The 15,701-nt window shown below is 42.6% G+C and overlaps 1 protein-coding gene across 2 annotated transcripts in view; it reads right to left on the bottom strand.

Moving 5' to 3' along the window:
* LOC140202725 (contactin-1-like) overlaps positions 1–15,701 on the bottom strand; it is a 525,313-nt gene that overhangs the window by 134,787 nt on the left and 374,825 nt on the right. The window lies entirely within an intron of this gene.

The raw sequence follows: 15,701 nt of genomic DNA on the forward strand, positions 1-15,701 counted from the left end.
ACATTAGAATAACAGTGACCTGCAATAGCTGCCAGAGTCCAGCTCCCTGCCAAGATTAACACGTAACTATTGCTCTGGGACTGCTGCCAGTTTTCAAACTGCACACTGAAGTAGGGCTGTAAGCAAATTCTTTGTTAGTATCCGCAATATTTCTTTCCTAAATGATTCTGCACTGAAACACACATAATACCAACTGTGGACTGAAGCTAAAATGTTGCAGGAACAATACAACTATCTCTATCTATAGCTTTGAAGAACACAAAGTTAACTTCAACTAATTCAAACCGAGTGGTAATACTCTGCATGCCTTCATATACTCTGTCATATGTTTCAATCGGGTTTCCTTTCAATAATGTAGTCAAACTTCCTTCCCTTGGATTCTGTTGCAATAGTTCCAAGGTATTCTCATTTCCAGTGTCCAGCCCCTCTCCTATTATTCAGATTGTATAACTACCAGCGCACAGACAAAGGAAAAGTTTTAATGCTATAGTCATACCAGCATGTCATAACCAACCACAGCTTCAGCTACTCAGATGTTGGATTTTAAAATTCTTCAGTGCACCCAGTACTTTGTACACATTAAAATCCCCACAGACCCCAGCAAAAAAAGTCATGGAATTGGTCAAAAATAGTTAGAAACAACAATAAGTTTACTCCTAAAGTCTGATGCTAAAATGGGACCTGCACAGTTCCCAGAACTGCACAAAATTTACTACATTTACTGCATCTTGCTGCATTTATGTGGCAATTGACTCTGCAATTTACCACATTTACACTGCAACTTAAATTGTAATTTACTGCATGCCGTTTACAAAAGTTGCAGACATTTTGCTGCGCAGCACTGCCTTGGATGTCATTGCTTAAAAGAATTATGCCTAGTTCAAATTTCTAAGTAAATTTATTATCGAAGTACGTATCTGTCACCTTACACTGCCCTGAAATTCATTTTCTTGCAGCTTTCACAACAGCTGCCCAGACAGCAGTGACACATCATAGCATTTGTGGAGGGAGAGAGTTTCACAATTCACTCAAAGATACATAAAGGCGGTAGAGGGAAGAGGAAGCTCTGTGAAAAAAGTATCGGATGTCCACTAGGGCTACTGAGGCAGAATTGCCTCTGGAAGTCTCTTCCAGGAATGAGAGTTTCCAGACTGTGGGGCAATGATGGTCTCACGTGATGTAACAAATTTCTTGATAGGACAGTATCTCAGTGAAGGTGATTCCAAGTATGGGTTAAAACTGGCAAGAGTATCATCTGTCCCATAGCTGGGCTCCACTCCGTTGGACTGCTCATAATCTCAAACAATTCAGTCTCATCTTCTTCGGATTCCCTCCTCTCAGCTGCAAGTTGAAAGTTTTACGGGTATTAAATTGTTCTTTAGAATGACACAAAAACTGAATGTCTTAACAGGGACCAAGCCCAATAAACACAAACGTGTCCCAGCCTTCTTCTTCAAAAATCAGACTCCTTCAGTGTCCCCTCAACAACTCGCTCACTGTGTTGAAATCAGCTTTCCTTCACTGTGCTGCCTGAAATAATTTTTATCTTCCCTTACAGGGTTTCATGCTTGCCGCTCATGAAAGGAATGTGTCTCTCTGGCCTCCCAACAGAACAGGAGACACTGAGGAGGTGAAATGCATTAACCGAATGGACTGGTCAGTTGGAATGGAGAGCAAATCTCAAAGCCACAGCAACGTCTCTCCAGATGAGCAGGCTTCATTTTATAGAGTTAAACATTCACCAAAACTGGTTGGAAAATACTTTCCAATTTCAGCCACTCGTATCAACACTGAGGATGTTTTATTTGTAAGGTGACCTTGAAACTGAGCCAATGATTTGACCTCCAGCAGCTCCAGAGGAAATAGGATGCATTCCCTATTGGTTAAACAAATAACAGGCCAAACCAGCTAACGAGGGGTGAGCCACAGAGCTTTGCATCCATGGAGCAGCAGAGCATGCTGCTCTTGCACTGATCTACTGGACACAGTCTCCTGCAAGGTCGCTGTGCCCTGACTGACCACCAAAATCCTGGGCACTTCCAAGCATCCTGGTCTCTGTGATGGCCCCCTGCCCAGGCTGCTGTGAGCTCCGGCCCCCTGGTCATGATGTGGTTCAGTCTAGCAGAATGTCCACATCTTACCAATACTGCTGCCCCTTAATGTTCCCCAGATATCTTTCTCTCAGCCTGTAAACCTTGAAACCCTAATTGCAAAAAGACAAAAAAAAAGTCATACGGCATTGGAACAGGTCCTTTGCCCCACATTCCAACCAGCCAAAGCACAGAAGAAACTCAGTGGGTGAGGCAGCATCTTTGAAGAGAAATGAACAGTTGTCATTTCAGGTCAAAAGCTGTCCCTATGTCCAGATGAAAGGTCTGGTCCTGAAATCTCCACTTGCCCATTTCCTTCCATAGATGATGCCGACTAGCTGAGTTCGTCCAGAGCTTTGTCTGTCGCTCCAGGCTCCAGCATTTGTCTCTCCTACAGCCCAGTGTTCATGCTGACCACCAAGCACCCTAAATACTAATCCCATTAACCACAGCTTTCGTTGAAAGCTGCCAATTCCAGTATTTGTCTGTATATTGTGAGAGTCCTCACCTTCATCGTCCTCTTGGGCAGTGCAATCCAAACTTCAACCATCGCTCTGGTGAAAAATCTCTTCCTTGCAACTCCTCTAAACCTCTTACCCTTTACCTTACACTTCTGCCGTCTGGTTACAGACGCCTCTGTAGGGGGAAAGGTTTACTGCTGTCAACACTCTCTACGCCCTTCATAATCATGCACACTCCTATCAGGATCCTCCCTTTAGCTTCCTCTGTCCCAAGGAAAACAAACCCAGCTAGCCCAGTATCTCCTCATAAATGAGACAGAAAATAAATGCAATACACTTTCAGTCTTCAGGTCCATTACACAGTCCTGGAAGGTCCATTTTGTATAAGCATTGAACCACTATACTCAGGCAGTGTTTCTAGGGTACAGCAAAGCTCTTGGCCTTGTCCAGGCTGCCTCCCCAGTCTCTAGGCTTCAGAGAGTACGAACCAGAAGCTCATAAAAGAACAAATGTTTAAAAATAGAATCAAGGTCTCTGGAAACCCATGCCAAATCTTTGCTGCAATTGCAGGAAGATTGTCTGACACTAGTTAAAATGCTTTGGGGTTTACAAGCTGCAGAAGTATTACAGTAGTCCCTGCCTGTCGGCATGGTTGTGGCCATTATAGAGACTTGGTTGACAGAGCAACAGGAATGGGTGCTTAATATCCAAGGGTTTTGGTGTTTTAGTAAAGATGGAGAAGGAGATAGAAGAGATGCAGGAGTTGCACTACTAATCAGGGACAACATCACAACTGCACTCAGAGGGGACATCGGCTGAATCTATATGGGTAGAACTCAAAAATGGGAAGGGTGCAATCACTCTGATGGGATTGTACTGCAGATGCCCCCTCCCCAATAGCCACCTGGACATTGAGGAACAGATATGCAGGCAGATTAACTAAAAACAATAGGGTTGTTGTCATGGGGTACTTCAACTTTCCAAAAATAAACTGGGACCTTCTTAGTGCAAATGGTTTAGATGGGGCAGTATTTGTTGGGTGCATCCAGAAGAGTTTCTTGAATCAGTATATAGATAGTCCAACAAGAGACGGAACTGTACTGGAGCTGATGCTGGGTAATGATCTTGGCTGGATGACCGACATTTCAGTGGGTGACTTGTTAGGGAACAGTGACCACCTCATTAAGTTTTAAGACAGAAATAGATAAGGATAAAAATGGACCTTGCAAGAGAGTATTAAGTTGGAACAGAGCAAATTATGTAAGCAGGAATCAGGGAGAGTTAACTGGTAAAACCTGTATTTTGGGCAAGTCCACATCTGACATGTGGAGTGTATTTAAAGACCTATTACACAGAGTACAGGGCAGGTATGTTCCAGCAAGAAGAATGGACAAGGATGGCAAGGTAAAAGAACCTTGGATCTCGAGAGAGGTGATGAATTTAGTCAAGAAGAAGTATGTAAGTATGTAAAGCTTAAGAAGCTAGACTCAAACAGAGCCCTCAAACAGACGGTTATAATGAAGCCAGAAAATAACTCAAGAAGGCAATTAGGAAAGCCAGGAGGGGCCATGTAAAGTCCTTGACAAGTAGGATTAAAGAGAATCCTAAGCCATTATATACACATATCAAAAGCGAGAGGATAACTAGGGAGAGTGTAAGATCTTTCGAGGATAATGCAGGGGAGTATTTGCTTGGATGTGCAGGATGTGAGTAAGGTCCTTAATGACAATAGTATTTACCAAGGAGAAGGATATGAAAGACAGATCATTGCCGAGGGTATTAACATGCTAGGGCATTTCAAGGTAAAAGAGGAAATAGTGTTGGGTCTCTTAAATAGCATTAAGGTGGATAACTCCCCAGGGCCTGTGGGATATAGTCCACGTTGTTGAGAGGGGCAAGAGAAGAGATTGCGGGACCCTTGACCAATAATTTTTGGCTTCTCTAGCCACAGGCAAGGTCCCAAAGGAGTGGTAGGTAGCTCAATAAGTGGGCAAGGGATAATCCAAGAAACTATAGAATGGTGAGTCTCACATCAGTGGCAGGGAAGTTACTGGAGAGAATTCATAGGAATAGGATTTATGAGCGTTTGGAAAAACATGGCCTCATTAGGGAGAGCCAAAGAGGCTGTGTGCGGGACAAGTTGTGCCCTACTAACTTGATTGAGTTTTTTGACAGGTGACGAGGATGATTAATGAAGGTAGAGCTGTGGATGTTGTCTACATGTAAGGCGCTTGACAAAGTTCCTTCTGGACGGCTCATCCAGAAGATTAAGATGCATAGGATTCATGGTGAGTTAGCCATTGGGATTCAGAATGGGTTTGCCCACAGAAGGGATTTATCCTCGCTGGTCTGTTATCAGTGGTGCTCTACAGGGATCTATACTGGGACCTCAGCTGTTTGTTATGTAGATAATTGGCCTGGATGAAAATGTAGATGGGTGTGTTAGTAAGTTTACAGATGATACGAAGGTTGGTAGTATTGTAGAAGACTAACAAAGAATATAATGGGATATAGATCAGTTGCAGAAATGGGCGGAGAAATGGCAAATGGAGTTTAACCTGGCCAAATGTGAAGTGTTTGCACCTTGATAGGTCAAATGCAAAGAGACAATACACTGTTAAGGGCAATACCTTGAGCAGTCTGGGAGCAGTGGGAGCTGATAGCTCCCTGAAAGTGTCTACACAATTGATAGAGTGGTTAAGGCAGCATATGGTATGACAGCCCTTATTAGCTGAGGCATTTAGTTCAGAAGTCATATTGCAGCTTTATAAAATACTAGTCCAGGACATTGAGGCTTTGGGGGAGGGGGTGCAGAAGAGGCTTACCAGGATATTGCCTGGAAGGCACATGCTGTAACAAGAGGTTGGACAAATGGATTATTTTCTCTGGAATGACGGTGGCTGGAGGGAGATCTGATAGGGGTTTATAAGATTATCAGGGGCATAGTTAAAGTAGACAGATAATATTTTTTTTCCAAGGGATGAAACGTCTAATATCAGAGGGCATGCGTTTAATGTGAGAGGAGGTAATTTAAAGAATATGCTGGGGCAAGTTTTTTTTTTACACAGAGAGTGCGGGTACCTGGAATACGCTGCCTTGGGTAGTGGTAGAGGCAGAAACATCAGAGACTTTTAAGAGATATTTAGATAGGCACATGAATGTGAGGAAACTGGAAGGATATGGGCATTGTGTAGGCAGAAGAGATTTGTTTAGTTAATCAGTTGATTACTAATTTAACTGATTTGGCACAACATTGTGGGCCAAGGGACCTGTTCCTGTGCTGTACTGTTCTAAAACACATTGATTTCTCCACCAGAGTCCCAAGGACAGGATACAGCAGGCAGAGGGATAGCATTGATACACAGAAAGAAGGGAGCAGCCCTTGGAATCCTCAAAGTCTTAAGGCATCAGATCAGAATAAGTAAGGATAACTGCCTCCCATTCTCCATCTGCTGATCCATCAGTGCTCCTCTCTGTTGAGCAACACTTAGAAGAAACACTGTTGAGCAGCAAAAGCACAGAATGCACTTTGGCTGGAAGACTTCAATGACCACTATCAAGAATGGCTTGGTAGCACTGACTAAGCTGAGGAGCGCACAACTCTGAGAGTGCATTTGTAGAGGGATAAAGGAACTTAGCCTCATCCTCATCAGTCCATCTGTAGGAGAGGCTTGATTCTTCAAGCGAATTGGTAGAAATCACCAATGCACAGTAACATAGGCATAAAAAAGCTTCATAAAACTGAGATTCTTTTACGTGTCATTTGTTTGACCAATGTTCTGAATGGGCTAAGACTCAAGACAGATCCAGTAGATAAAATTAAGAATCCATGAAATGTTGTGATTCATTGACAGAAGCGAAAAAGTACGTAACTGCAGTCCATAAGTAAGTGGTCTGGTTTTCTCCTCTCTCCACTATTATCAGCAAACCAGGGGATCAATGAAGTGCACCAAAATCCACGCCAGGGACAGCATGAGGTGGACATAAAAATTATGAAATGCAGAAGCTTCAACAGACAAAACTAAGTGACCTCACAGCCAAAGAATCAGATCTGCAGTTCAGCCAGATTATAGTAGTAAGCCAATGACATAGCTAATGGAAGTAGAAGATTCCAAGAACATCCCCAATCTAAATGATGGGGGGAATCAGCATGGGAGTGCTAAGGAAAATGCTGAACATTAGCTGTTCAGTCAGAAGTGCCAAGCAAATTGTTTGGACTCTTGGACCAGACAATGTGCCAGCAGTAGTAATGAAGACCTATGCTCCAGAGCCAGCCACACTTTTGGGTGCAAGCTGTTCCAGAGCAATTACAACACTGACATCGACCCAAATGTATCCAGAAATGTACTGGCCTCAAGAAGCAGGATAAAGCCAATCTTGTGAATGACTATCCAATCAGTCTACTCTTAACCATTTCCAAAGTGATAGAATGTATCATTAACCCTGCCAACAAATGGCACCCGCCAGTAATCCAACTTATTGATGCCCTGTTTAGTCTTGCCAAGATTACAGACCTCATTACAGCCTTTGTCCAAATCCTACAGCTAAATTGTGGATGAGGTGACGATGTTTGACTAAAGGCAGCTTAAGAAGCCCTAGTAAAATTGTAAGTTACTGAAAAAGCAGAAAATGTTTGTCCTTCATCCACTGCCCTGAAGAACATTTCCTGGGGATGGGATGATTGACCTCCAGCAACCAAGACCATCACCCTTTCTCTAGTCCTATACGACTCCAGTCATTGGGGCATTATCCCTTTGATCCCCAATGACTGGAGCCATATATGACTGGACAAAGAGAAGTGGTCATAGTGCCTGGAGGTCTATCAACCTAGCCACAATATAAATGTTCTTCAAGACAGTGGATAAAGCCCAAACATTTTCTGCTGCTTCATCAATGACTTTCATAGAGTCAGAGAGACATGCAGCACTGAAAGAGGACCTTCAGTCTCCATACCAACCACCAACCACACATTCACATTTATCCCATCTTTTTTTTAATATTCCAATATCCACTTTAACTTCCCCCAGAGTCCCCAACTCACCTACAAACCGGGGGCAACTTACAGTGATCAATTAACTTACCAACCTACAAGTTTTTGGCATGTGGGATGAAACTAGAGGTAACCCATACAGTCACAGGGGGAAACCATGCAACCTCCACACAGACAGCAACCAAGATCAGGACTGAACCCAGATTGCCGGCATTGTGAGGCAGCTGTCCGATAAGCAATATATAGTAGCACTCTAAGCACTAGTATTAATAGTCAATGGCACTCTTATCACTGGCATCTCCATCACCAACACCCCAAAGAACAACATAGATGGGAACCTCAACTGGACTATGCAAGTTAACAAAAAGACAACAAGAACAAGTTAGAGCCTGGCATCCTGCACAGTGTCATAGTGGTTAATACAACACTTTACAGTGCAATTAAGGGTTCAATTACCACCACTGTCCGTAAGATGCTTGTACGTTCTCCACATGACTGTGAGCGTTTCCTCCGGGTGCTCCAGCTTCCTCCCCGATTCAAAAGATGTATAGGTTAAAGTTTCTAAGCTGCGGGCATGCTATGTTGTCACCAGAAGCATGGCAACACTTGCAGACTGCTCCCAGCACACCCTTGAATTGTGTCGGTCGTTGATGCCAACAATGCATTTCACTGTATGTTTCAATGTACATGTGACAAATAAAACTTAGAGAGCTGTCTCTGAAACCTTTCTCCACTTGCAGGGCACAAGTCTGTGGTGTGAAGGAATCTTTTGCATTTGCCTGGATGAGTGCAGCCCCAATTCACAAGAAGCTTAGCATTATCCAACAGCTAATAAGCCGTCTCCAGATTACAATTACCTGACTTAAGTATAGCCTGTACAGAGGAATAAGTAATTGGAAGACCGGTGGGGTGTATCTGCAGCTGCTGCAGGCATCTTCTCCCATGCGGAAGCTCAGTTCACAATTGCATTTCTGATTCTTTTTGGGGTTATGCAGAGTTCAGATGAACAGAATTCTCCCAGATCCTAGGGAGGACCTGTACTTGATTGACTCCTGACATACTACCCAAAGCATTTGTTCCCTTCACCATTGGATCCGTTTGTTCCATCTACAACATGCACTGTAATTACTTGCCTGGGCTACTTGGCTAGCACCTCCCAAACCAATGAGTTCTATCAGCATAGACAAAGACAGCAAGTGCTTTTGTTACACCACCACCTACAGATTTCTTTCTGAGTCACAACATTCTCAAACTCCCTATTCAGCAGCCATGTGAAAATAACTTCATCAGAAAGACTACACAGATTCAATTCTAATTTCTCAAGAGGCATGAGGGACAAGCAATAATGGCAGACTTAGCAGCAATAGGCAGATCTCAAAAACTGAATTAAAACCAAAAACTAAAGTTCTCAAGGAACCAACAAAGGTAGCCATTTATCAGGAAGTCAATTTAGATTATTTTCAATTTAAATTATGAGGACACTCAGTCCTCGTTTATTGTCATTTAGAAATGTATGCATAAAAAATGATACAATGTTCCTCTGGTATGATATCACAGAAACACAAGACACACCAAGACTAAAACTGACAAAAACCACATAATTATAACATATAGTTACAACAGTGCAAAGCAATACCGTAATTTGATAAGAGCAGACCATGGGCACGGTAAAAAAAAAAGTCTCAAAGTCCCGATAGCCCCATCATCTCACGCAGATGGTAGAAAGGAGAACCTCTTCCTGCCATGAGCTTCCGGCGCCGCAAACTTGCCGATGCAGCATCCTGGAAGCACCTGACCACAGTCAGACTCTGAGTCCGTCCGAAAACTTCGACCCTCCGACCAGCCCTCCGACACCGAGCACCATCTCTTCAGAGAAAACAACTTGGATAAACCCTAAGGTGCTCCCTGAGGCCAGAGTCTCTAATTATACATCTACATCCTTTGCCCCGCCTAAAGCAGACGCCCAAAAGCGGCACTCCGGTCTATTTCAGCAAAAGATCACCAGGAGAACAGAGGAAACCCTTTAAGGATTTTCTCACAAGTCTCCTTGCAACTCCCCATTGACAACTGAGAATCTGCTAGCCTGTGATCACTCAAAGTGGAAAAGGTGGTACCAAGAGATACCTTGGGCATACAGAAACCCTGTGCAAAGAGCACAAGATCTCCGCCTCCAAAACCATGCAGGCACCTCCTGCCCCACGTGGTCTAGTGGTCCCACTTTGGTTCCATCAGTCATCGCAGAGCCAATAGAAGCAAGATGGAAGCAACTCATCGACTCACTTGACTGATGTTAAGAATAAATCAATTAAATAATAATACCAAGAGTATGCAACAATTTGCAAAATGTCTACAAAGAAGCTAACAGGATGAGTGAGAATGGATCTCAAACCTTTCTCAGACGTGATGCACTTCAGTCACAAGCATCTTAACATCTATCTCTGCAGACCTAAGATGCAAAGTTGTAACACCATTACAGTTCTCCCAATGCAAGGTAATGTGGTGTCAATTTAGCTCCACTGAACATTTAGGTATTTAAGTTAGATTGCTGGGGAGTTTCAATTCTTCTGAAAGTTGGCGCAGGGTTTGATCTTTTTTATACCAGCAGGCAAACTGTGCGCAGCAGTATGCTGAATGCAAATAACGTCAGCACAGCAACTTTCAGACTGTATTCCAACAAATCAGGCTCTTTTTATGAAGAGATGAAGCCAATGAGATGGATTTATGACTGCTACATGCGGGTTGATCACCAAATTGACTTCTCGTCAACGGAAAGTAAACACACTGAAACGTGCTGCTTCCATCACTCATCTCTGATAATGTATCACTCTCTTGTGTGAAGAATAGGATAAGTATTACTTACAGGTTTACACTAAAACAGAGGACATAACATTTATTGCTCTCTGCAACTGAACTAGCCAAGGTTTAATGTTACATTAGGCACAAATATAATCAGAGAATTGAACAATGACTTCCACAATGATACAAAGACTATGTATATTCTGGGTAATGGTTAACATTGTTTTGGGACTAAAACATGGGCAGCAACATGGTACAGCAGTTAGTATTTATGCTCTGGAGATCAGGGTTCTATAACCTTAACAAGGACAAACATCAATTGCATTAATGCCAGGGGGACAAACACATTTACCCAATATGGTGTAGGGTTCTTGACTTATGAAAGCAGTTCATTGTCAGACCTTGGCTTGTGTTGCCATATATTTGACATCACTTAGATGCATTACCCTTTACCTCCAAAGCAGCATTAAAACGCACTTCAAGTCAAATAAGGAAACAAAGGCAGTAACCTCACACAGGAGCCAGAATGTCTGTCAGCATAGAAATTCTTGCTAATCTTCATATTTAAAAAATAGAGCCACAGTTTAGACCTTCAGCTCACAGCAATTAAGTTTAAATCACTTCCCAAGTTTACTTAACATCAGTTATGGCTTGCTGGTTTTAACAGGACACTTTCACCTTAGATGCAGAATAATTCATACCATATGATACAGTGTAAATATGGAACAATGCCATGATCAAACTTCAAGTGGGAAACTCAATGTCATGTGCAGCTAAATGCAGCCACTGCTAGATTTGAGACAAAAGACTGAAGGGACAGATATTACAAAGACAAGAGAGGCTGGGCTTGGATTCTTTTTTGTGGGGGAGGGGGCATGGCTGATCATAGGGTTTCTTAAATTTGTAGTGGTGGGTGATACCTAAATGCAGCTTGGATGTCTGAAAGGGAAGATTGTTGGGAATTAGGAACAGGTATGTCTTGGAGGTGTAGGAAGAGAAGGGAATTGGAAGACTATCACTGCCAAGAGTAGAACATAAGGGATTTAGCAGTTCAAAGTTCAACGTAAATTTATTATCAAAGTACATATATGTCACCATATACTACCCTGAGATTCACTTTCCTGCAGGCGTACTCAAAAATCTAATAACCATGATAGAAACAATGAAAGACCACACCAACTGGGCATTCAACCAGTGTACAAAAGACAAGAAACTGTGCAAATACAAAAACAAAGATAATAATAACAATAAGCAATAAATATCGAGAGCATGCAATGAAGAGTCCTTGAAAGAGAGTCCAAAGGTTGTGGGAACATTTCAGTGATGGGGCAAGTGAAGTTAAGTGAAGTTATCCCCTTTGGTTCAAGAGCCTGATGGCTGAGGGGTAATAACTGTGCCTGAACCTGGTGGCGTGAGTCCTGAGGCTCTTGTACCTTCTTCCTGATGGTAGCAGCCAGAAGAGAGCATGACCTGGGTAGTGGGGGTCCCTGATGATAGATGCTGCTTTTCTGCAACAGCACTCCATATAGATATGCACAATGGTGGGGTGGGTTTTACCCCTGATGAGCTGAGACTTATCTACTGCTTTTTGCAGCATTTCCCATTCAAGAGCACTAGAGTTTCCATACCAGGCAGTGATGCAGCCACTCAAACTAATACTCTCCACCACTCACCTATAGTAGTTTGTTAAATTTTTGCACACTCCTAAGAAAGTAGAGACACTGCCATGCTTCCTCAGCTATTTAGCGAGCAAAGGAACAACATTGACATTTTGATGCAACAGTGGCACAGCTAGTAGAGCCTCTGCCTTAAAGCAACAGAGAACCGGATTCAATTTTGACCTCCAGTGTGTTGTACAGAATTTGTATAATGGGTTTCCTCCAGACACTCTGGTTTCTTCCCACATCCCAAAGACACGAAGATTAGTTGGCCTCTGTAATTTGCCCCCAGGGTGTTGATGAATGCTAGAATCTGAGGGATGTTGATGGGAATGTGGAAATATAAGCATTAGGATTATTAGTTTGTGGGCTTGCTATGTTGGTGCCGGAAGTCTGGTGACATTTGCAGGCTGCCCAGCACAATCCTCATTGACTTGATTGGATGTAAATGAAGCATTTCACTGTATGTTTCAGTGTTCGTGTAACAAATAAAGCTAATCTTAAAATTTAAAAAGAATACCAAAAGAAAGGGATTAATGTAGAATAATGGGCCGAAGTTTCTGTGCTCTATCTGTACCTTGTTGACAATCAGACCAGTGTTGAAGTGTCAGTCTTAACAAGAAACAGAATGATTAAGGATAATTTGTTTTAAACTCCATGACTGCAAAAATGATCCATAAGTTTCTGGATGATCATTCATTAAGTTTATTCCAACTTGAGACTACATTCATCCGGAGATCTTGGGAATATGTGGGAATATGGGGATCAGGGATAATTGGTCTTAGTGACTGATGTACCACACTCCGGGATCCAGCCTTCAAACTTTGTGAATTTTCTTATCGTGTAGTATAACACTTTATTCACTGAATAAATACCATTTAATGCCATCATCCTCACAATCCTGATTGAGAAGTTGCAGAACCTAGGCCTCTGTACCTCCCTCTGTGATTGTATCCTCGACTTACTAACCAGAAGACCACAATCTGTGCGGATTGGTGATAACATATCCTCCTCACTGACGGTCAACTCTGGCTCACCTCAGGGGTGTGTGCTTAGCCCATTGCTCTACTCTCTATATACACATGACTGTAAGGCCAGGCATAGCTCAAATACCATCTATAAATTTGCTGACGGTACAACCATTGTTGGTAGTGTAAGGGGTTTCTTCTTTTATGTTACTGCTAAGGCTAATAAAATGACTTCTTTGTTATGTTATAATAAAATGGCTTCTCTGTACTGTTAACTGCTGAGACAGTGGTTCTCTATAGCAGCATGTTTGGGTTATAATTACTGATAGCGAGAATTGTATTCATTTGCTAACCAATTGGGATAGATGTCATTCTTGTGTGTCTGTAAACTATTGTTTTTGTGGGCTTTGGGCAGAAGGTGCGATGGGGACAGAGAGAGGAGACGTGATGCTGTAAGCTGGGCGAGGATGGGACTCATGAGGGAGTACGAGGCACAGGGCTTTTCGGGAGGAGAACCGAAGGAGAAGGACGTGCTGGACGTGCTCTGGTCGACCACCGTGGTTGGTCCCAGGCGGCGGGTCAAGAAAGTTGGAGGGGATCGAATAGCAGAAAGAAGACTCCATTAATTGAGCTCCAAGGGTTGTGCACGATGTGGTTGAACTTTGGTAAGTCTGGTGCCTTTTACTTTCCTTTTATATTGTATCTCTATTAATTACATAGTTCCAGTAAGATCTATAAAGTGTAATCATTTAACCACATATGGTGTACTGTCTGTTATTTGGCGGGGTGGGGTACATCACACAGCATCCACACAAACTTGATTACCCAATTTGGCGGGGCCGAAGGCTGCTCCCTCTAGACGAAAGCGAGCTGAGCGAGCCTGAGGCTCATGAGGAGGCTACAGTAGAATCTCAGGTGGTGACAAGAGGGCGTACAGGAGTGAGATATGCCAGCTAGTGCAGTGACCCTGCAGCAACAACCTGGCACTCAATGTCAGTAAGACAAAAGAGCTGATTGTCGACTTCAGGAAGCGTAAGACGAAGGAACACACATCAATCCTCATAGAGGGATCAGAAGTGGACAGAGTGAGCAATTTCAAGTTCCTGGGTGTCAAGATCTCTAAGAATCTAACCTGGACCCAACATAATCGATGCAGTTAAATGAAGGCAAGACAGTGGCTATACTTCATTAGAAGTTTGAAGAGATTTGGCACGTCAACAAATACACTCAAAAATTTCTATAGATGTACCGTGGAGAGCATTCTGACAGGCTGCATCACGGTCTGGTATGGGGGCGGGGGGGGGCGCGTGGCTACTGCACAGGACCGAAAGAAAGCCCACCAAGTACCCAGGGCATCTTCAGGGAGCAGTGTCTCAGAAAGGCAGCATCCATTATTAAAGACCTCCAGCACTCAGGGCATGCCCTTTTCTCACTGCTACCATCAGATAGGAGGTACAGAAGCCTGAAGGCACACACTCAGCGATTCAGGAATAGCTTCTTCCCCTTTGCCATCCAATTCCTAAATGGACATTGAAGCTTTGGACACGACTTCACTTTTTTAAATATACAGCATTTCTGTTTTTTGCACATTTTTAATCTATTCAATATACGTATACTGTAATTGATTTACTTATTTATTATTATTTTTATTTTATTTATTATTTTTTTCTCTTCTATCTTATGTATTGCATTGAACTGCTGCTGCTAAGTTAACAAATTTCACGTCACATGCCGGTGATAATAAATTCTGATTCTGATTCTAAAGTGAATTGGGTAAATGTAAAAATATTAAAAATGAAACATTAACCGAGCATATCAAGGGAGTTTCACAGTCTACTGCAGAGTCCAAAAACAATCTTTATCTCCCCCTCCCCCTCCCACTTTCAAATCTCTTACTAGCTCTTCCTTCAGTTAGTCCTGACGAAGGGTCTCGGCCCGAAATATCGACTGTACCTCTTCCTAGAGATGCTGCCTGGCCTGCTGCGTTCACCAGCAACTTTGATGTGTGTTGCTTATTTATCAGTGCTTCAGTGCAAAGTGTTTCTGAGCTGGAGCACTGTTTTTTGTCTTTGGTGTCAGAACATGGGTATAGTCTTATTTGAAAGCTTTTCTGCATTGAACCTTTGTCTGTGCAAGTTGCTGAAAACTAAAATTAAAGTTTCCTTAAATTACTCTAACCCGCAAGTCTTACAATCATATAAGTGTCAAAGTGTCTTATTTAAAAACTCTAAAAACAAAACACTACAGGTACTGGAAATCCAAAATAAAAACTAAACATACTTAAGATTTTCAGCAGGTCAGACAGCATCAGTGGAGATAGCCATCAATCCAGATGCTTCCTGACCTGCTAGATACTGCCAGCATTTTCAGTATCACCTAAAATATACATGTAATTTGTTATTTTTCTCAGGCTGATGGCAACAAAACGTCTCCTAGTTGGAAAACAGTTTCCAAGTTTATACTCACATTGTATTTCTCTCCTACAGAAGGAAGTCCTAACTTCCCTCAAATCATTTGTCATGCACAAGGTCTCAAGGGGACTTCTCCCTCTGCTTTACAGTCAGAGAGCTGCACAGTACAGATATTTGTGTTCACCTTAATTGCCTACCTGCACTAATCCTGTCTGTCTGCATTAGGTCCATAGCTCATGCCCTGCATATTTAAGTGTCTGTCTAAGCGCATCTTAAACATAATGATTATGCCTAATTCCACCATCTCCTCTGGCGTTGTTCCAGATA

This window comes from Mobula birostris, chromosome 9 (genome assembly GCF_030028105.1).
Source record: "Mobula birostris isolate sMobBir1 chromosome 9, sMobBir1.hap1, whole genome shotgun sequence".
NCBI classification, from domain to species: Eukaryota; Metazoa; Chordata; class Chondrichthyes; order Myliobatiformes; family Myliobatidae; genus Mobula; species Mobula birostris.